This window comes from Arachis hypogaea, chromosome 14 (genome assembly GCF_003086295.3).
Source record: "Arachis hypogaea cultivar Tifrunner chromosome 14, arahy.Tifrunner.gnm2.J5K5, whole genome shotgun sequence".
Taxonomy (NCBI): Eukaryota; Viridiplantae; Streptophyta; class Magnoliopsida; order Fabales; family Fabaceae; genus Arachis; species Arachis hypogaea.
Genome location: NC_092049.1, coordinates 77829588 through 77852151, shown reverse-complemented (window position 1 = coordinate 77852151; position 22564 = coordinate 77829588).

The window sequence follows — 22564 nt, the reverse complement described above, 5'->3', positions numbered from 1 at the left end:
AGATGGACATGTGAATGCTGTTTTCTCTTGATCCTGAGGATCTACTGCAATTTGGTTGTAGCCTGAATAGCCATCCAAAAAACAGTAATAATCATGACCTGCTAGTCTTTCTAGCATCTGGTTTATGAATGGTAAAGAAAAATGATCCTTTTTGGTGGCTGTATTGAGCCTTCTGTAGTCAATACACATGCGCCACCCTGTAACTGTTCTTGTAGGAACCAATTCATTTTTTTCATTATGAACCACTGTCATGCCTCCCTTTTTGGGGACAACTTGGACAGGGCTCACCCAGGGGCTATCAGAAATAGGATAAATAATCCCAGCCTCCAGTAATTTGGTGACCTCTTTCTGCACCACTTCCTTCATGGCTGGATTTAGCCGCCTCTGTGGTTGAACCACTGGCTTAGCATTATCCTCCAATAAGATCTTGTGCATGCATCTAGCTGGGCTTATGCCCTTAAGGTCACCTATGGACCACCCAAAAGCTGTCTTGTGTGTCCTTAGCACTTGAATTAGTGCTTCCTCTTCCTGTGGATTTAAAGCAGAGCTTATGATCACTGGAAAAGTGTCACCTTCTCCCAAAAATGTATATTTCAGGGATGGTGGTAATGGTTTGAGCTCGGGTTTAGGAGGTTTTTCCTCTTCTTGAGGAAATTTCAGAGGCTCTTTCAATTCCTCTGAATCCTCAAGATCAGGCTGAACATCTTTAAAGATATCTTCCAACTCTGATTCGAGACTCTCAGCCATGTTGATCTCCTCTACCAAAGAGTCAATAAGATCAACTTTCATGCAGTCTTTTGGTGTGTCTGGATGCTGCATGGCATTGACAGCATTCAACTTAAACTCATCCTCATTAACTCTCAGGGTGACTTCCCCCTTTTGGACATCAATGAGAGTTCGTCCAGTTGCTAGGAAAGGTCTTCCTAGAATGAGAGTAGCACTCTTGTGCTCCTCCATTTCCAGCACTACAAAGTCAGTGGGAAAGGCGAATGGCCCAACCCTGACAATCATGTCCTCAATCACGCCTGATGGGTATTTAATGGAGCCATCAGCAAGTTGGAGACATATCCGGGTTGGTTTAACTTCTTCAGTTAAACCAAGCTTTCTGATAGTGGATGCAGGTATTAGGTTGATGCTTGCCCCAAGATCACATAAGGCTGTCTTGGTGCAATTATCCTCTAATATGCATGGTATCAGAAAGCTTCCGGGATCTTTAAGCTTTTCTGGAAAGCTTTTCAGAATGACTGCACTGCATTCTTCAGTGAGGAGAACTCTTTCAGTTTCTCTCCAATCCTTCTTATGACTCAAGATCTCTTTCATGAACTTGGCATAAGAAGGTATTTGCTCAAGTGCCTCTGCAAATGGAATCTTTATTTCAAGAGTCCTGAGATAATCTGCAAAGTGAGCAAATTGTTTATCCTGCTCCTCTTGGCAGTGTTTTTGAGGATAAGGTATCTTGGCTTTATATTCTTCAACCTTAGTTGCTGCAGGTTTATTTCCTACAGAGGTGGTTGGAGAAGCCTTTTTAGAGGGGTTGTTATCAGCACTTGTGTATGTCTGATCCCTCACTGGCATTTGAATGCCAGGGTTAGAAGCTGGAGTGACGTTGGACGCCAACTCCTCACCGGTTCCTGGCGTCTGAACGCCAGAACTATGCTTCTTTTGGGCGTTCAACGCCAATTCCTTGCTTGTTTCTGGCGTTGAACGTCAGGACTGAGCATAGTTTGGGCGTTCAACGCTAGCTTTCCACCCAATTTCTGGCGTTTGATTGCCAGAATTATTCCTCTCTGGGATCTTACTGTCCTCAGATGAATTTTGGGTAGTTTGCTCATTTCTTAGCTTTCTGCTACCTTGAGGTGGGACATCTAATGTTTTCCCACTTCTCAATTGAACTGCTTGGCACTCTTCTGTTATTTGTTTTGACAGCTGCTGCTTTGTTTGCTTTAATTGTACTTCCATATTTATATTAGCCATTCTTGTCTCTTGTAGTCTCTCCTTGAATTCGGCTAACTGTTTTGTTAGAAAATCCAATTGCTGATTGAATTCAGTAGCTTGTTCTGCAGGACTGAGTTCAGCAGTCACTATTCTAGCCTCTTCTTTCATGGAAGGTTCACTGCTTAGGTACAGATGCTGATTTCTGGCAACTGTATCAATGAGCTCTTGAGCTTCTTCAATTGTCTTTCTCATGTGGATAGATCCACCAGCTGAGTAATCTAGAGAAATCTGAGCCCTTCCTGTAAGCCCATAATAGAAGATGTCTAACTGAACCCACTCTGAAAACATTTTAGAGGGGCACTTTCTTAGCATCTCTCTGTATCTCTCCCATGCATCATAAAGAGATTCATTATCTCCTTGTTTAAAGCCTTGGATGTCCAGCCTTAGCTGTGTCATCCTTTTTGGAGGGAAATATTGATTAAGGAATTTTTCTAACAGCTGTTTCCATGTCCTTATGCTAGCCTTAGGTTGGTTATTTAACCACCTCTTAGCTTGGTCTTTTACATCAAATGGAAATAGTAATAGTCTGTAGATATCCTGATCTACTTCCTTATCATGGACTATGTCAGCAATTTGTAAAAACTGTGCCAGAAACTCTGTAGGTTCTTCCTGTGGAAGACCGGAATACTGGCAACTTTGCTGCACCATGATAATGAGCTGAGGATTCAACTCAAAGCTACTGACTCCAATGGAGGGTATACTGATACTACTCCCATATGAAGCAGTAGTGGGGTTAGCATATGACCCCAGAGTCCTTCTGGACTGTTCATTTCCACTTAGATCCATGATGGAGAAAGGGAGATGATGTAAAATAGAGAAAAAATATTTTTATTTATTTATTTATTTCAAAAATAAAATAAATTAAAATAAAATAAATAAAAATGGGTGAAGATTTTCGAAAAATGAAGAGAGAGAAAGAAAAAAATGGTTAGGAAGTTTTGAAAAAGATATGATTGAAAGGATTTGATTGGAAAAGATATGATTTGAAAAAGATATGATTTTTTTAAATTTGATGACTAATTTAATGCTAATATTTCGAAAATTATGAGTGGAATGAAGAAAAGATATTTTTTGATTTTTGAATTTTATGATGAAAGAGAAAAACACACAAAAGATACACAACTTAAAATTTTTAGATCTAATGCTTCTTGTTTTCGAAAATTTTAGAGGGAAAACACCAAGGAACACCAAACTTAAAAATTTTAAGATCAAAACACAAGAAAGACTCAAGAACACTTTGAAGAATCACAAGAACAACAAGAACATGAAGGTAGAACACCAAACTTAAAATTTTTAGAAAATCAAAATAAAATTTTCGAAAACCAAAGAAAAATCAACAAGAAAACACCAAACTTAAAGTTTGGCACAAGATTTAATAGAAAAATTATTTTTGAAAATGAAGATTTTGAAAAGAATATACCCAATTACCAAGAACATAGACTAACGCTCTAGCCAATTGGCCTGTAAATGTAACACTTGTTTTGAAGAAGTATTTTTAAATAACTAAGAATGAAATTTTTTTTTTCGAAAACTAATGTTTTGAAAAGGCACAAGAAAAACAAGAAAAGAAACAGAACAAGAAAAACTAAAGATCAAACAAGAAAATAAACAAGAACAACTTGAAGATGAAGAAAGAACAAAGAACCCAAATTTTGAAAATTTTAAAAAAAAATAAAAACATGCAATTGACACCAAACTTAAAATATGAAACTAAACTCAATCATAAAAACTCAATTATCAGTTTATAAAATTTTCGAAAAATTTAAAAAGAGAAAATAAGGATTTTAAAAGAAATTTTTCCTAATCTAAGCAACAAAATAAACCGTCAGTTGTCCAAACTCGAACAATCCCCGGCAACGGCGCCAAAAACTTGGTGCACGAATTTGTATATGTCAATGTCAATATTACTATTTCTTACAAATTCGCACAACTAACCAGCAAGTGCACTGGGTCGTCCAAGTAATACCTTACGTGAGTAAGGGTCGATCCCACGGAGATTGTTGGTTTGAAGCAAGCTATGGTTATCTTGCAACTCTTAGTCAAGATATTAATTTGTGGTTATCAGTTGACTTGCAAATGAACAAGAGAGCATGAACTAAAGGTTACTTGTTATGCAGTAATGGAGAATATGTTGGAGTTTTGGAGATGCTTTGTCTTCTGAATTTCAGCTTTTCTCTTGTATTCCTCTTCCCTCATGCATGCAAAAGTGCAAAGTTCCTTCCATGGCAAGCTATATTGGTGGACCACCGTTGTCAATGGCTACCATCCATCCTCTCAGTGAAAAGGGTCCACGTGCGCTGTCACTACACGGCTAATCATCTGTCGGTTCCCACTCATGCTGGAATAGGATCCATTGATCCTTTTGCGTCTGTCATTACGCCCAACACTCATGAGTTTGAAGCTCGTCACAGCCATCCAATCCCAGAATCCTACTCGGAATACCACAGACAAGGTTTAGACTTTCCAGATTCTCATGAATGCCGCCATCAATCTAGCTTATACCACAAAGATTCTGATTAAGGAATCTAAGAGATACTCATTCAATCTGATGTAGAACGGAGGTGGTTGTTAGACACACATTCATGGATTGAGGAAGGTGATAAGTGTCATGAATCATCACCTTCTCTATAATTAAGCGCAAATGAATATCTTAGATAGGAACACGCATGTTTGAAAGGAAAATAGAAATACTTGCATTAATTCATCGAGATACTGCAGAGCTCCTCACCCCCAATAATGGAGTTTAGAGACTCATGCCGTCAAAGAGTACAAAGTTCAGATCTAAAATGTCATGAGATACAAAATAAATCTCTAAAAGTTGTTTAAATACTAAACTAGTAACCTAGGTTTACAGAAAATGAGTAAACTATGATAGATAGTGCAGAAATCCACTTCTGGGACCCACTTGGTGTGTTCTGGGGTTGAGACTTAAGCTTCTCACGTGTCTGGGCTGTTTTGGGCGTTCAACGCCAGGTTGTAACCTGTTTCTGGCGTTGAACTCCAACTTGTAACTTGTTTCTGGCGCTGGACGCCAGACTGCAACATGGAACTGGCGTTGAACGCCAGTTTACGTCATCTATCCTTGAGCAAAGTATGGACTATTGGACTCCTGGAGCTCCAGAAAATCTATTACGAGTGCTGAGAGATCAGAATCCAACAGCATCAGCAGTCCTTTTTCAACCTGAATCAGATTTTTGCTCAGCTCCCTCAATTTCAGCCAGAAAATACCTGAAATTACAGAAAAATACACAAACTCATAGTAAAGTCCAGAAATATGAATTTTGCCTAAAAACTAATGAAAATATACTAAAAACTAACCAAATCATACTAAAAACTATATGAAATTAACCCCAAAAAGCGTATAAAATATCCGCTCATCAGTAAGCTAATCCTCTTCCAAGTAATTTTGTAGCATTATGTGTTTCTTCTTCTTCTTTATTTGATTTTTTTGTTTTTATTTTTGTTAAGAGAGTAAAACAAGAAGAAACTTAAGAAGGTAAATCAAAAAGGAAAAGATGAATAAGAAAAAAAAGAAGAAGATGTTGATGATGATAAAAAAAGACGCAGCAACAGAAGATGATGCATTTTTTCTTCTGAATTATTCATTATATTCAACAACGAGATAACTGATGATGGAGGAGAAATAGAAAAAGAAAGGAGTAGAAAAAAATCCAATGAAAAAAGAAGAAGGAAGAGGAGGAGGAGAAAGATGTGGTGTTGATGACGACGATAAAGAAAAAGAAAAAAAACGAAGAAGAAGAAGAAGGAGGTGCGCGCATTGATTGAAAAATCTGTTAAATTAGGAGGCATGTGAAATTGACATGCTAAAAGAGGGGTGTATGGTGTGAAATAAAATATATAGATTTATATGACTTGTATGGATAAAAGGCTTGTATGCGGAGAATAATTCTTAATATTATACAAGAATATGATCAATTTGAAATAAAATATTAATAATCTTAATAGTATAAATATTGATAATGTAAATGGTGATTAATGATTCATTAATTCAATATGAAAATGAATCTGGTTTAAATATAGCTATAATATATATTAGATGTGATTTGATCATATATTATATATAGTTATAATTTTTCGATCTTATTTTTTAATTTTAAGAAATATATTATTTTTAAATAATTATTTGATTATTGTTATTGATCCTATCAATTTTGGTAATGGTGGGATAAAACAATGAATTTACGATGATATTAATTATTAAATGATAGATTTAGTTTAATTTTGTCTAATTTTATTATTATATAATTGTTCTAATTTAGATTAAACTAAAAATGTCGCCATTTCTAATTTTAATGATGATTTAATTTGTTCAAATATTTAATCAAAATAATTTTTTTTTATCTTATATTTAATTATTAATGTTAATCTTAATTAAAATTATTTAATTTGTTCTATAATTTTTTTAGGTTAATCAAATTGTCACTATTTATTTGTTAGAGTAAAACTTTGAATTAATATTTCACTATCTTATTAATTATTTTAAATTGATTATTTGATTTGATATGGTATATTTATGATTAATTTGAAAAAAATAATAATGGTATTAATTAGTGAAATAATATCTTATATTAGGTTATTCTTAAGTTGGTTGTCTACTTTGGTGTATTATATTATGTTTATTTATGTATATTTTTAAAAAATTATACATAAATAATATGAATCAATTGAATTAATATAGAATAATTTGTTGTTATCAAAATTGAATGCGATAGTTACAAATAGTTAGATTTTGTTTATAATTTTTATATGTACTTAAAATTGGATTATTTTTACCATTAATTTTATGCTAACATAACATGTTCTTGGTGATACTTTTTTATTAATCCAACTTAACAAATTTTGAATAATTAATTCTAGCAATAAATTCTAACAATTATTTAATTTAATATAAAAAATATTATACTAATAGTAATACAAATTATTTCTAATTATATTATTTGTAATATTTTAATGTAGTCATTAAAAAAATGTCGAAAGTATTATTTTTGTTGTTCATCAATCTCAAATTTTTTTTTGGTTTGATATGAAAGTAATTTGTTATATATTTTTGTTGGTACGTATTTGATAGCTTTGTAATGATATTTTTTTTAAATAATTTTTTTATGTTCTATTAAAATTATAAAATATTAATTAAATTATTATTTATTAAAATTTTGATAAATTAAATTACTTGAATTAAGCAAACTAATTGTATAGTTTTTTATTCAATTATGTTACGTGTATACAAAAATTAATTACCAAATTAGCTATCCATATAGAATACATATATGTTAGAATATAAAATACATATTAAAAATAAATTTAACAATATATATGTATTTATGTATAAATACATGATAACTAATTATTTGTCTGCATATAGTATTTTTGTTTTTCATTTTATTTTTACCAAGATAATTTAATTGAGTCTTACTTAAATTTTTATGTTTTTTATTGATTGTTATTAGCATATTTTTTAGTGTACTTTAATTATTATTCATTTATATGGTAGATTTATGCAACATCTATTGTAACACCCTAACTATCAAAATGTCACGCTTCCGGTTGCGCCATTCTGGTAGCTCGGGTATTACGACGACCATTATAATTTTTAATACTAAAATATGAGCCTGGTTAAAACTTAGACCGAATTTTTTCAAAAACATACATTCAGACTTACAATATAAGTTACAATACTCACAGGAAATACATATATATACACATACATATTAATTTACGAACATCTCATAACAAAATCCTATCCCTCTTACAAGACTTGCAAAATTAAAGGCGAGGGAAACATAAATACTAAAACAATACAAAAATATCGTCTAACAGAAAAGAAATAATATCTTCCGTACATCGTCGTCCGTAACCTGAAAAAGAAAAGACATGTAGGGGAGTGAGAACATCATTCTCGAAAGGGTTCTCACTATAGGGTTGCAGAATTACTATAATAGGATATGCGAGATAAAATCGTTATAGTGATTAATAACTGCCTTATGCATCTTTTCAAAAGCAAATGTTTACTATAAAAGGAAAGATCTGAAATCTTTTCTGAAAGAGGAAACTGTTCATTTCTTAAAAATTCAAAAGAATTTCAAAAGGTTTATCTATGCTGAACCAGGTTAGTTTTTCATACTTCTCTAAACCAGAAACATCAACCAAACATGGCCTTCGGCCCACCTCATGATCAACCACGGCCCTAGGCCTAAACAGTCCAAACAACAACCAATCACCATGGTCTAACAGAATCCCAGTCGCATACACAAGTAGGAAATTCGTTGAAGCACAAACAAACAATTACTTCAAGTAGAACAATTAGCAGTTAGTCACAATTAATCTCAAAGGCAAACCAAGTACAATATGCACACTCAAACAATGTCACATAGATGCATATGAATGCCTGTCCTAGTGGCTAATGAGTCTCATCTATCGGTTATAAAGCCAACCCGACAAGTCCTGGTAGCTAACCATTGGACTGTCCCTCTGTCGTGCATTCCCAAGTCGAGTTATTCACAATCATAATCATAATTCACATCCAACACCCTCACTGGTGTATATTCACGGGGGCGAGCTCATCCGGAGCTTTCACAGTGTCCGGCCACACTTACGACATAGGGTCAGCAGAGTATCGAGTCTCCATCTGGAGCACGTGGTGGCTAGCCACTGCTTTCACCCAGGGAAACTCGTATCTCAGATAGGTGGAGTGCAACAATCACAATATCACTAACTCAGCATATATGCATTTATTCTCAGCCATAAATCAACATTCATCTCAGCCATCCGACTTAAATTCATGGTTCATAGTCAGCAATGATTCATTATCATATACAACCATTCCGGCTCATAATATATTCCACAATTAGTCATAATTCATTAACATATACAGCCATTCCGGCTCATAACATAATAGCACTTCCACCATCCAACATTATCAATAGCATAAAATCATCATTCAAGCCATAAATCACTTTTCCCAATTCACTTTACTTTGAAATAAAAAATTAATTCTTTCCAGCCTTGGCTTTAAAATCCCCATTCCTCAAATCATTTCAGGCTCATAAACCATTTTTCCCTCAAATGTAAATTCTCCTTTTTAAAACATGGTTACTGAGCATGTGGTGGCTAACCACTTCTCCTCAAATACAAATTTTTCCTTTTAAAATAAGGCCACTCTCCACAACATCTTTCTAAACATTTCAGAAACCACACCAAATCAAAAGCTATTTCCGCGAGATTCAAAATCATTCATTCTAAAACAAGATTTGGTAACAAAAGATCCTCAGTAGAGTCTCAAGACTTTAGGGAAGAATAACACAACTCACTTCCTCAAATTCGTTTGAAGTCTTTATAACCTTAGCTTCTCGATCTGAGTAATAAAAATAGAATCTAAACCAAGCCGAGTCGTGTAATCACTTACTCCAACCACATTTTTAAAACCATTTCGTTCCTTTGACCCAAAACCAATTTCAACCCCTTGATAAAAATCTAAAGCGTTTCCAACGACTCGAAAAATCATTTTAGTTTTGCTAAACCAGAATTCAAAGGATACTTCAAAACTTATCTAAAACGTCAAAAAAATTAGATTTGTCAATCGAAACCCAAATTATTTTAAAGTCACGAAAACTCCTCCAAGTGACAATCTTTAAGTTAAATAACGAAAAAAAAAAACATAAACCCTTTTCACCTTTAAAACAGCTTTAAAGCATAATTCTCTTTCGAATGACTTGCACCCAAAGACATACTATTTTTCTTAGGAAATAAGGAGAAATCATAATTCTCTTTTCAATAATTCTTTTCAAAGCGTAGCTTCATCGCTTTCATAATTGATCCAATTAAAGATAATAAAAAGTCTTAAATTCACAATCCTCCAAGTAAAATAGTAAAGGCATTAAACTCATAATTTTCCAAATAACATTTCAAATAAAGACTCAGATTTTATAGGAATTTTAGTAGCATCTCCCCTAAAACTTGGACTTTGCCACCCTTTTCGGGTGCCAACCAAACTATTCCGCAACCCTCTTTAAAGGGTTCAAAACCAAATCAGCTCAAAATCCAACTGAATCCAAAGGTACATTTCCATTTTCATATTTCAAGAAAACCAAATCAAACTCAAAATCAATTTCCACCGGATTAAACTTGATTTCAAAGCTTTTACGAATTAACTTTAAAGAAGCATTTTCAAGAACTGCCTGTTTCACAAAACCGAACAATAACCCAGCCAAATAAGCATTCATATTCATCCAAGATAACCAACAATTACATAAGACTTATACAATCACTCAAAGATACATTTTCTCACATCAATATCCATATATAATAATTCTAATTCATAAAATGTGGTTTTCTGAAAAGGCCCATACCTCAATACGTGAAACCATAGCCCAAACGCCTCACAAGGTTCCTTTCGCCTCAACTCGAATTGACGGCAACCAAAACCTCGGCTCTGCTTGCTCTCTCAAAAGCAGAAACAGCTTCAAACGCCACCAATAAACTCGGATTCTAACTCCTAGAACCATTAACATCGCAAATACTTTATTACACGGAACAGAACACTAACCAGGGCTTTCGAAACAGAAATACTTACTGAACTAGCAAAACGAAACAGCGGCGGGCTCTGAACTAGCTTGGCAGCGGTCCCGGCAGCCACCTCAAGCAGCAGTGGCAACCGGACTCCGACGATGGTGACTGAAACCCACATATAGAGACGATAAAGTTTCTGGAATCTTAAATGAATAAAAAACAAACTCAAAAGCCCTTACCGGCAGAGTTTTCCGACGACGATAGCGGGGTTTCAGGCGGTAGAAGTGTAACACCCTAATTAGCCTAAGCCTTACCTCGCGTCGTAAACCAAAGGTTAATTAGAGATCACGACAGTTCTAAGTTCATACATAATATATATATATATATATATATATATATATATATATATATATAGAAGGAATAGTATAATCTAGAAGTCCGATGAAAGATATAGCTCAAAAACCGGATTTCAAAAGCGCAAAACATATAAACGAAGCTACTAACTTAAGCACAAGATATAAATAAGATATATCAAAATATAATAGTATAATATCATAAGAACCTAGCCACGACTCGCAGAGTTTAAGCCGGCTAGCCATATACAGACCATACATGAATTCAGACAGTAAAAACAGCTTATACAAGTTTTGTTCTCTCTATACAAGCCTCTAGGCAAAGCAAAATACAAAAGTGAGAGATGTATACACAAAATAAATCAAAAGACTCAAAAGGTATCTGGATCCTCCGCTTCTATCACCAACAAGGCAACTCATTGAGGTGGGTTGCGACCTTCATCTGAAAAACACAACAGAAATATGGTATGAGAACCGGAGGTTCTCAGTATGGTAACAGTGCCCAGTGATGTAGGATATAAGACCCCAGGACGCCAAAGGCATTCCTAAGCTCCATATCCATCACAAGATTCAAACATATGGCATACTAAAATAGTTAAGCATAATATAAACCTTAACATAAATAAACCGGGTAGTCTATCTTAGGGGATTTCTATTCTAACCAACACCGCTGTCCCACAGCCTTCACCAACCGATCCTCCATGCGATCCCATCGCCACCGCCTTCCAAACCTCCTCAATCCCAGTAGAAATCACAATTATATACAAGGCAAGTAAATCACAAGTAGAAGCATATAAGGCAAGTAACTCAAGTAGCAATTAGACATGTTATACAAATAGGCAAACCATTTCAAGTAGGCAAAGCAAACAAACAGATAGAAAATGCATATAATGAATGCCTGTCCTATTGGCTGTGATATCACATTGTCGGTTCAACTGCCAACCAGACACATCTCCATGGAGATGTCGCCCTTCGAAATCATCAATGGGAACCTCGAGATATAGTGCTCGGATCACTGTCCAGGGTTTTGCGCCTGCACACTCTATTGATCCGAAGGGATGCGAGCGGGATTCTCTTGTCTCAGACCTCACATCTCAACGTAAGCGGGATTAACCACTGTCCTTACGCCACCGCCGCTACCTTGACAGGCGGGATTAACCACCGTCCTTGCCGGGCGCATAGCGCCTCATAATCTCAGTACAAATCAGTACTTCAGCAGTTTTCAGAAAATATTTTCAATATACATGGATCCATCATCCCATTCCAAGTCCTCGACTCATCTCAACCACTGTCAATTCACATTTCAGTTTCCAAACATCAACAGTTCATCATTCTTCAACTCATATATTAATCATCCCTCACATAACGTCAAACCATCCTCAGTACACCTGAAACCTACTCCTCTGTTTTTTAATTTCTTCCAAATAATATCCTTTAAAACCCTTAGATTCTTTCCCATACTTTAAATATCCACAACTAGGCCTAAAAATCTTAAAATGGTGTTATAGAAGCTTACAACCTGGTTGGAAAGGTAGAATAGTTGAAAACAAAGGAAATTTTGAGAAACAGGGCGCATGCGTCCGCACAGGGGTGGGCGCGCGCACGCTCTGGAGAGTTTTAAAACATGTGCGTACGCACAGGGGTATGCGTACGCACATGTGTCAAAATTTACAAAGTCTGTTCACTCGCACAGGATGTGCTAGCACCCCCAATAGATGGCCCTTCCCGACTTGTGCGTGCGCACAGGTCACAATTCTTCATTGATGTGTGCGCACACAAGCTGTGCTAACATTGCAAGCAGAATGCATTTCCCTGCCTGTGCGTGCGCATAGATCTGTGTGTCCACACAGATCAAGATTTTCACAGGGTTGTGCGTCTGCACAAGGCTGTGCGTGCGCACATATCAGAAATCCTGAAATTCTGCAACTTTGCAGAATTTCAGATTTTCAATGCCATCTTTGAATGATCATAACTTCCTCTACAAAATTCCAAATTTCACAAACTTTATATCGATTAAAAGGATTTTCAAAGATCTTTAATTCTAGATAAGTTTTATCAGATTTTGAAAACCAAGGCAATAGTTATGATCAGACAAAGTTCACTAAAAACTAACTTTTACCAAAAGTTCCCAAATTACCAATTTTTCCTACTTCCACATCTCAAACCAGCCAAAACCATACCAAACTGGTGCACGAAATTGGAAATCACAATTCTTCACAAATTTGCACAACTAACCAGCAAGTGCACTGGGTCGTCCAAGTAATACCTTACGTGAGTAAGGGTCGATCCCACGGAGATTATTGGCTTGAAGCAATCTATGGTTATCTTGTAACTCTTAGTCAGGAAGACAATAAAACAATTCACTTATCAAATTTGATTGCAAGGAATAAAAGGGCAGAACACAAATTATACTTGTATGCAATGATGGAGAATATGTTGGAGTTTTGGAGATGCTTTGTCTTCTGAAATTCTGCTTTCCTCTGTTTCTGATTCAAGCACGCACGTCCTCCTATGGCAAGCTGTGTGTTGGTGGATCACCGTTGTCAATGGCTACCATCCATCCTTCCAGTGAAAAGGGTCCAGGTGCGCTGTCACCGCACGACTAATCATCTACAGGTTCTCAATCGTATAGGGTTTTTTCGGACAAAAATTTCAAACGAATTTTATTCCGTCTAAATGACTTTTTAATTTCGAACAAATTTAAGACAAATGTTGAACAATTTTTAGTGGAGGTTTTGGAATAATATATTCTGTTCTAAATTTGTCTAAATTTTGTCCCAAATTTTGGCGCCAAATTTTTTTTTGATGGCGCCAAAATTTTCATACGGATTAACAACACATTTTGGACAAAAACTATATTTCGTCCATATTTCATCTGAATATGCTTGATAATTTCATACGGATTTAGGACGCATTTTGAAAAATGTTAATTTTATCCCAAATTTATCTATAATTAGTTTTAAATCCTTTTACTATACTAATCCTTTGAAGTAGCTAAAATATTTTCCTATAAATTTAGGACAAAAATAACATTTTGTAAATTGTGTTTGAAATTGCATCAATTTTCAAACGAATTTCAAATGTTTACTAAAAAATTTTAACATTTAATATAAAAATATTGTTTATATTTTAAATTTGTCTATAATTTATTCCAAATATTTTTATTATATTAAATTTTTTTAATAATTTTAATTATATATAACTTATAAAAAAGTATACTTTTTTGTTTCTAGCAGTCAATTCCAATTTTCTTTTTTACTTTGAGCCAAAATTCCAAACTTCATTCAAAACCACCCTTTGTTTTTTTCAGTGATCCTGCTCCCGCCTCCTATCACAACTAGGTTACAGAGCCAAAAACCCAACCTTTATTCAGAAGTCAGAATCGCCTTTTGGTTTCAGGGGTTCTTGATCTCCTTCTCCCCCTCCTTTTGCGTGCTCTGCCTCCTGCCTGTGGCCGCCGCTGATCTTCCGAGTTGAACTCTAACGCCTTCGACCTCAAACCTCAGGCAACCTCCACGCTCGTGCTTCGCACGCAAACCTACAACCCTCATTCGCTCACACTGCTCTGCCTGGCCACCTTCGAACCTCCGGTCTCAGACCTCGACTACTCTAACCTCCAATCTCGTACCTCAGATGACCTCTACCATCGTGATTCACACTCCAAGGCAACAAATCTCACTGGCTCACACCGCTCTGCCTCTTGCATGTGCACTGCCTCCTCTGGTCTCAGAATTTGCACCCCCGCCAGCCCCAGACACCGCACCTGAGGCGACCTCCACCCTTGTGCTTCGCTAGATTTCCCTTGCCTCCTTCTCTTTGTGCGTCCTCTGTCAGGTTCTAATTTTTATGATTGTTTATCAGCTTTGTTCATTGTTAATTTGTTTGTTAATGATGGTTCTCTTTCTAAAGATAAGATTAGGGGCTTATTAAAAAGTTAGGGTTTGTTATTAACTCTTTAGATGGTAGATCTACTGTCTTCTATTTTTTATATACGATAAAGCAAGAGAATTACATAAAAAAGACAACAACTAAAAAAATTATGGTAACTTCAATTCTTTAAATAAGAACTGAGACTGACCCTTTAATGAAAATTGCATCAATAAGAATTGATTGGTTTGCTCTAATGAAAATTCCTTGTATCAATAATTAATCAAACACCATTTAATTTGTACTTTGCTGATTGCTCATTAGTGTTAATATAGCTATATATGTATATATGGGACAAGTGTACCTTTTTAATGTTTCTAACTTTGGATAGAATGAATTTGTAGCAACCTTCATTGTTAGGTGAAGTGGTGGTTAACGTGGGGAGTCTACATAATTAGCCACATTCAGTGTGTTGTGCACGTTTTTATTCAATTCTGAAGCAAAATGATGTTCAAGGCTAAGGCCAAATTCCCCATTTTCTCTGAATCAATTATTATTACTTCTTATCACTACTTATGAGTTTTTACTTACATAGCCGATTCCAAGAATAGTGTTTGTTGTATCTACTATATTTTATGAAATGAAACAGTTTGCTTCATGTTTATGACAGAGCCAATCATATGAACAATAAGGCCTTAATTAATTAATTGAAAAACAACATAATTTAATTTTTGTTTGAAGCTAATTAATTAACCAACAAAGGTGGTTGCTGATTGGTGATCTACTATGGACATTGCAAACAAGGAATAACTGTTTTCTTTTCTTCTTTCTTTTTTCAAATCAAAACTTTGAACCAAAATAAACTTTATGATAAGGCATGCTAGTTTCAACATGGTGTTTTTTCTCGGGCCATATCACTGTCCTTAATTAATGCAGGGGACCAAGGATGAAAAATAGAAACTTGCATTGTGTGATTTCAATGGAATGATATAGATACAGTTTTTAGAGACAAACAAGAGACAAAATTTGGGTTTCTTTCCTGCATCTTGGTATTGTAGTTTGGGATAATATTTAATTTCTCTGATGTGGGTGACTATGCTTTGGGTTTAGAGTCAGTTAATCTTCTCTAATTTGGTTGCATTTATTTTGTTTTGTGTCATGTGACAGAGCCTTGAGCAAATTGGTAATAGAGCAGAACACCTTAGGATTAAATCAGATATATATTTATATCAAGTACTGATATTGAGGTAAAAATATGGATTTCTTCTGATTAGTTTTGCTGCTAGTATTCTTCTTGCTATATTATTTTTTGTTTTATACATGGATTTTTATTGAAGTTATTGTCTGGGTCCTATTAAGTGATTATTTTAGGGTCCTATTAAGCGATTATTTCATGTAATAGCCTTAACTTGCGAGAACTTTATGGTGAAGTCTAGATACTTGTATGCTTTTTTACCTTAATTTAGTTTTCAGGACATATTGAAGAAAGCTCAACTTCTTTCCCCTCGTGCTATGGTTGTTGATTCAATACAAACTCTTGATCCTATTAACAATGTTAGTAGTTTTCTTTCAACTCTATTAACACTTTTCTTTTTCTATCATTTGCCAATGTCTTTGAATTTAACATTTTGTTTTGATTTATGCATTCTCCAGTGGTCAGAGCAAAAGGTTAAATTGAATGATGTCAAGCACAAGTTAAAAGATCAAGGACGTCAACTAAAGGTTCAACAGAAAAGAATTGGTTCTACTAAAAAGACAATTCATATTTTGTATAAAAAGTTGAATCTCCCACTTCATTCAACCTTGTCTGATCCTGCAGAAGATGAGCTTGAGACAGGCTCTAGTGATGATGAGGATGATAACATAAGTGATTGAAGTCAGGAGTATATGTTTTTTTCTGATTTAGATTAAGAATTTTTAGGTAAATTAGTTAGTACATTTTATTTTATTCATGATATTTGACCTTTTTAAAGGCTTTCTTTGTTTTAGTTTAAGTATTTTTTTTCTTATTTTAGTTTGATTATATTTATGGATAAAAGTATTTTAATAATAAATATGTTTTTAACTCTTTTATGGTAATTAACTATTTCATGACTTTATTATGTGTGTATAATTTCGATGATTTAACATGAAAAAAATGAATACGATGGTCTTAATATAGAAAGCAGATCGAATATAATTTATTTTCTAAAATATTTATATATTAAATAGCAAATTTTGTTTGGAAACTGTTTGAAATATTATATTAAATTTGTAGAAAATTTGTGTGAAAATAATTTTGTTTTGTATGAAATTTGTTTCAAATACGTCAATTCTTTTAAATTAAATTTGTCCGAAATTTAATTGAAAAGAGATATTTGATTTGTCTAAAATTTGTTCGAAAAAATTTGTTATATTTGACTAAATTCGTTTGAAATTTGTCTGAAATAAGATATATTTTTTGTTTGAAATTTGTCTGAAATACATTGTCTTTATGTTGGCTAATCTGTCTAAAATTCATCTAAAATACATCATAATAGTTAGAAATATAGCAGATAAATGCCTATTCGAAATATGTCACAAAATCGTCTGAAAAAAATTTCGGACAAAATTTCAGACAAAATGTAAATTAGCAACAAGGCTTTTTGGGACAAAAAAAATTCGTCCCAATTTTGTTTGAAAAAATTTTTTTGTCTCTAATTTGTTCGAAATTTATTTCAAATTCGTCTCAAAATTCGTCCGAAAAAACCCTATTTCTAGTAGTGGGAATAGGATTTACTATTGCGTCTGTCACTACGCCCAGCACTCACGAGTTTGAAGCTCGTCACAGTCATTCAATCCCTGAATCCTACTCGGAATACCACAGACAAGGTTTAGACTTTCCGGATTCTCTTGAATGCTACCATCAACCTAGCTTATGCCACGAAGATTTCGATTAAGAGATCTAAGAGATATTCATTCATTCTACGGTGGAACGTAAGTGGTTGTCAGGCACGCGTTCGTGGAGGAATGATGATGATTGTCACGTTCATCACATTCATATTGAAGTGCGAATGGATATCTTAGATAGGAACACGCATGTTTGAATGGAAAACAGAAATACTTGCATTAATTCATCGAGACACAGCAGAGCTCCTCACCCCCAACAATGGAGTTTAGAGACTCATGCCGTCAAAAGGTACAAAGTTCAGATCTAAAATGTTATGAGATACAAAATAAATCTCTAAAAGTTGTTTAAATACTAAACTAGTAACCTAGGTTTACAGAAAATGAGTAAACTATGATAGATGGTGCAGAAATCCACTTCTGGGGCCCACTTGGTGTGTGCTGGGACTGAGACTGAAGCTTCTCACGTGCATGGGCTGTTTTGGGCGTTCAACGCCAGGTTGTAACCTGTTTTTGGCGTTGAACTCCAACTTGTAACTTGTTTCTGGCGCTAGACGCCAGACTGCAACATGGAACTGGCGTCGTTGTCTATCCTTGAGAAAAGTATGGACTATTATATATTGCTGGAAAGCCCCGAATGTCTACTTTCCAACGCAATTGAATGCGCGCCATTTGGACTTCTGTAGCTCCAGAAATTCTATTCCGAGTGCAGAGAGGTCAGAATCCAACAACATCAGCAGTCCTTTTTCAGCCTGAATCAGATTTTTGCTTAGCTCCCTGAATTTCAGCCAGAAAATACCTGAAATTACAGAAAAATACACAAACTCATAGTAAAGTCCAGAAATATGAATTTTGCCTAGAAACTAATGAAAATAAACTAAAAACTCACTAAAACATACTAAAAACTATATGAAATTAACCCCAAAAAGCGTATAAAATATCCGCTCATCACAACACCAAACTTAAACTGTTGCTTGTCCCCAAGCAACTAGATAAATAAAATAGACTACTAATAAGTCAAGAAGCAATAATATCTCAGAGTTTTTGAGTGAAGCTCAGATTCTAATTAGATGAGCGGGACTAGTAGCTTTTTACTTCCGAACAGTTTTGGCACCTCACTTTATCCATTGAAGCTCAGAGTGATTGGCATCTATAGGAACTTAGAATTCAGATAGTGTTATTGATTCTCCTATTTCAGTATGATGATTCTTGAACACAGCTACTTTATGAGTCTTGGTCGTGGCCCTAAGCACTTTGTTTTCCAGTATTACCACCGGATACATAAATGCCACAGACACATAATTGGGGGAACCTTTTCAGATTGTGACTCAGCTTTGCTAAAGTCTCCAATTAGAGGTGTCCAGAGTTCTTAAGCACAGTCTTCTTTTTGCTTTGGACCTTGACTTTAACTGCTCAGTCTCAAGTTTTCACTTGACACCTTCACGCCACAAGCACATGGTTAGGGACAGCTTGGTTTAGCCACTTAGGCCAGGATTTTATTCCTTTAGGCCCTCCTATCCACTGATGCTCAAAGCCTTGGATCCTTTTTATTACCCTTGCCTTTTGGTTTTAAGGGTTATTGGCTTTTTGCTCTTGCCTTTTGGTTTTAAGAGCTTTGGCTTTTTCTACTTGCTTTTTCTTTTTCTTTCTCTATTATTTTTTTTTCTGCAAGCTTTTGTATTCACTGCCTTTTCTTGCTTCAAGAATCATTTTTATGATTTTTCAGATTATCAATAACATGTCTCATGTTCATCATTCTTTCAAGAGCCAACATATTTAATAGTCTTAAACATCAAATTCAAAAGACATATGCACTGTTCAAGCATTCATTCAGGAGACAGAAAGCATTGCCACCACATGTAAATAATTAGAATTTTTCTTGTTAAAAACTCGAAATTTATTGCCTCTTATTCTAAAGATCTACTATTTTATTCATGTTTGCTGATGATGAGAAAAATAAATTATAACTTAATTGAAAATAAGATCAAAATAGGTATGCTAATTACTACTACTTATATCTACTTTCTAAGGTAAACTCCTATAATGACAACTATCACAGAGTTAAAGCAAAAAAATTGGAATTTAACAACCTTTATTCTGGGAAGTGGATGTTCCTCTAATCTGTGGGGTGCTTGGTCCTTCAAGAGATAATTTCTGGCGCTTCAATTCCCTTAAATCACGCCCTTGCTCCTCCTGCTCTTTAAGCAAATAGCAAAGAATGCTACTTTGTTCCTTCTGTTCTTTCTTTATTTGTTCCATAGCTTCTTGCATCTTGGTAATAGATGTTTCAAGATACTCCCAGTATTCAGATTGAGGGATTTTTGGGAGAATTTCCTGTGTTCTCTTCTTGATGGGGTCATCCTGTGCTTGTTGTTTTTCCATTGATGCTTTGGTGATTGGCCGCTCAACTGAGATATACTCAGTTATTCCCATCCTTACTCCAACGTCCTTGCAGAGTATAGAAATCAAGCTTGGATAAGCCAACCTGGCATCTTTGGAGTTTTTGTTTGCAATTTTGTAAAATTCAGTTGAAATCAGTTGATGAACTTCCACTTCTTTTCCCATCATGATGTAATGTATCATTACTGCTCTTCTAATAGTGACTTCAGAACGGTTGCTAGTGGGCAGCAGAGAATGCCCAATGAAGTCCAGCCATCCTCTGGCGACTGGTTTGAGATCTTCTCTTTTGAGTTGAATTGGGACACCCTTCGTGCTGGTGGTCCACCTGGCTCCAGGGATACATATATCCTCTAGAATCTTATCCAGGCCCTTGTCTGTTCTCATCATTCTCCTATTGAAGGAGTCTGGATCATCTTTCAGCTAAGGTAGCTTTAAGATCTCCCTGATCTTGTCAGGGTGGGTATGAACAATCTTTCCTCTGACCAAAGTCCGATAGTCATAGAGAGCAGATCCAGATAGTCTTTGCCTGTCTGTTTGCCACATATTAGCATAGAACTCCTGGACCATATTCCTTCCCACTTTCGTTTCAGGATTAGCTAGGATCTCCCAGTTCCTGATTCGAATTTGCTCCTGGATCTCCGGATATTCGTCTTCTTTCAGATCGAATCTAACTTCCGGGATCACTGATCTTAGACCCATTATTTTGTAATAATGGTCTGAATGTTCTTTAGTTAAGAACTTCCCTTGATTCCAAAGTGGTTTTGGAACACTCTCTTTCTTGCCTCTTGGAGTTGGTTGTTTTCCTTTAGGATCCATGATCTTAGTGGGTATGGTTTAGTGATCACGGATAAACACACCAAACTTAGAGGTTTGCTTGTTCTCAAGCAAAATAAAAGAAAGGAGAGGGATAGAAGGAGAGCTAGTGTCGAATGGTGGATTTGAGGAGGGGGGCCGAATGTGTTTTTAAAAGGGAGGGGGGTGGGATTTTCGAAAATATAAAAAAGATAAGATAGAAGATATGATTTAAAAAGTATGATATGAAAAGATGTGATTTAAGATTAAAAAGATATGAAGGATATTTGAAAAAGATAAATTTGGATTTTGAAAAAGATAATGTGGAGATTTGAAAAAGATATTGATTAGTTAAAAAGATTTTAGAATGAAAAGATATAGATTTGTTTTGAAAATTTGAAAAAGAGTTGAATTGGATTGAAAAGAAGAAATTATGTTAATGGATTAAGATACATTTGATATTTTTAAGGTAGGATTTTTAGAAATTAGGGATTTTAGAAATCAGGGTTCTTAACATGTTTATGCAAGAAATCATGAATTGAAACATGAAAATTAAAATTAGAATGAAAAATATGAAGTAAAAATGAATTCACCTCCTCCCCACCATCCTGGCGTTTGAACGCCCAAACGCTGCATGTTTTGGGCGTTCAACGCCCAAATGCTGCCTCTCCTGGGCGTTCAACGCCCAGCTGTTGCTTCTTTCTGGCGTTGAACGCCAGGAACTCCTTTGTCACTGGGCATTTTTTTGAACGCCCAGGACGCTGTAAATCTGGCGTTAAACGCCCAGAAGGAGCTTCATTCTAGCGTTCAACGCCCAGAAGATGCTTCTTTCTGGCGTTTAACACCCAGATGGCTATCCTTACTGGCGTTCAACGCCCAGTAGATGCTTCTTTTGGGCGTTGAACGCCCAAAACAAACTCTTACTGGCGTTTTCTTGCCAGTGAGCTCTTTTTCTCTGTTTTGTGTGCAGATTCCTTCTGTAACCCTGTGAACTTATGTAATTGACTCTTTACCTTAGTATCAATGAACTTTATATGAACAAATAAAATCAAGAATAGGGCAAAATGCTTAGAGGAAGTGATGCCCCATGGCTGGGTTGCCTCCCAGCAAGCGTTTCTTTATTGTCTTTAGCTGGACCTTGCTGAGCTTTTAATTTAGCTTCAGCCTTGAGCACTCTTGCTCAATATTGCCTACAAGATAGTGCTTGATTCTCTGTCTATTAACAATGAACTTCTTATCAGAATCAATATCTTGAAGTTCCACATAACGATATGGTGATACACTTGTAATCATATATGGTCCCCTCCACCGGGATTTCAGTTTCCCGGGAAAAAGCCTGAGTCTAGAGTTAAACAACAGAACCTTCTGTCCTGGTTCAAAGATTCTAGATGACAGCTTTCTGTCATGCCACTTTTTTTATTTCTCTTTATAAAGCTTGGCATTTTCAAAAGCAGTGAATCTGAATTCCTCTAGCTCATTTAGCTGAAGCAATCTTTTTTCTCCAGCTAATTTGGCATCAAAGTTTAGGAATCTGGTTGCCCAGTAGGCTTTATGTTCCAGTTCCACGGGCAGGTGACATGCCTTACCATATACAAGTTGGTATGGAGAGGTCCCTATAGGAGTCTTGAATGCTGTTCTGTATGCCCACAGAGCATTATCCAAGCTTCTTGCCCAATCCTTTCTACGGGTATTTACAGTCCGTTCTAGGATTCTTTTTAGCTCTCTGTTAGAGACTTCAGCTTGCCCATTAGTTTGTGGATGATATG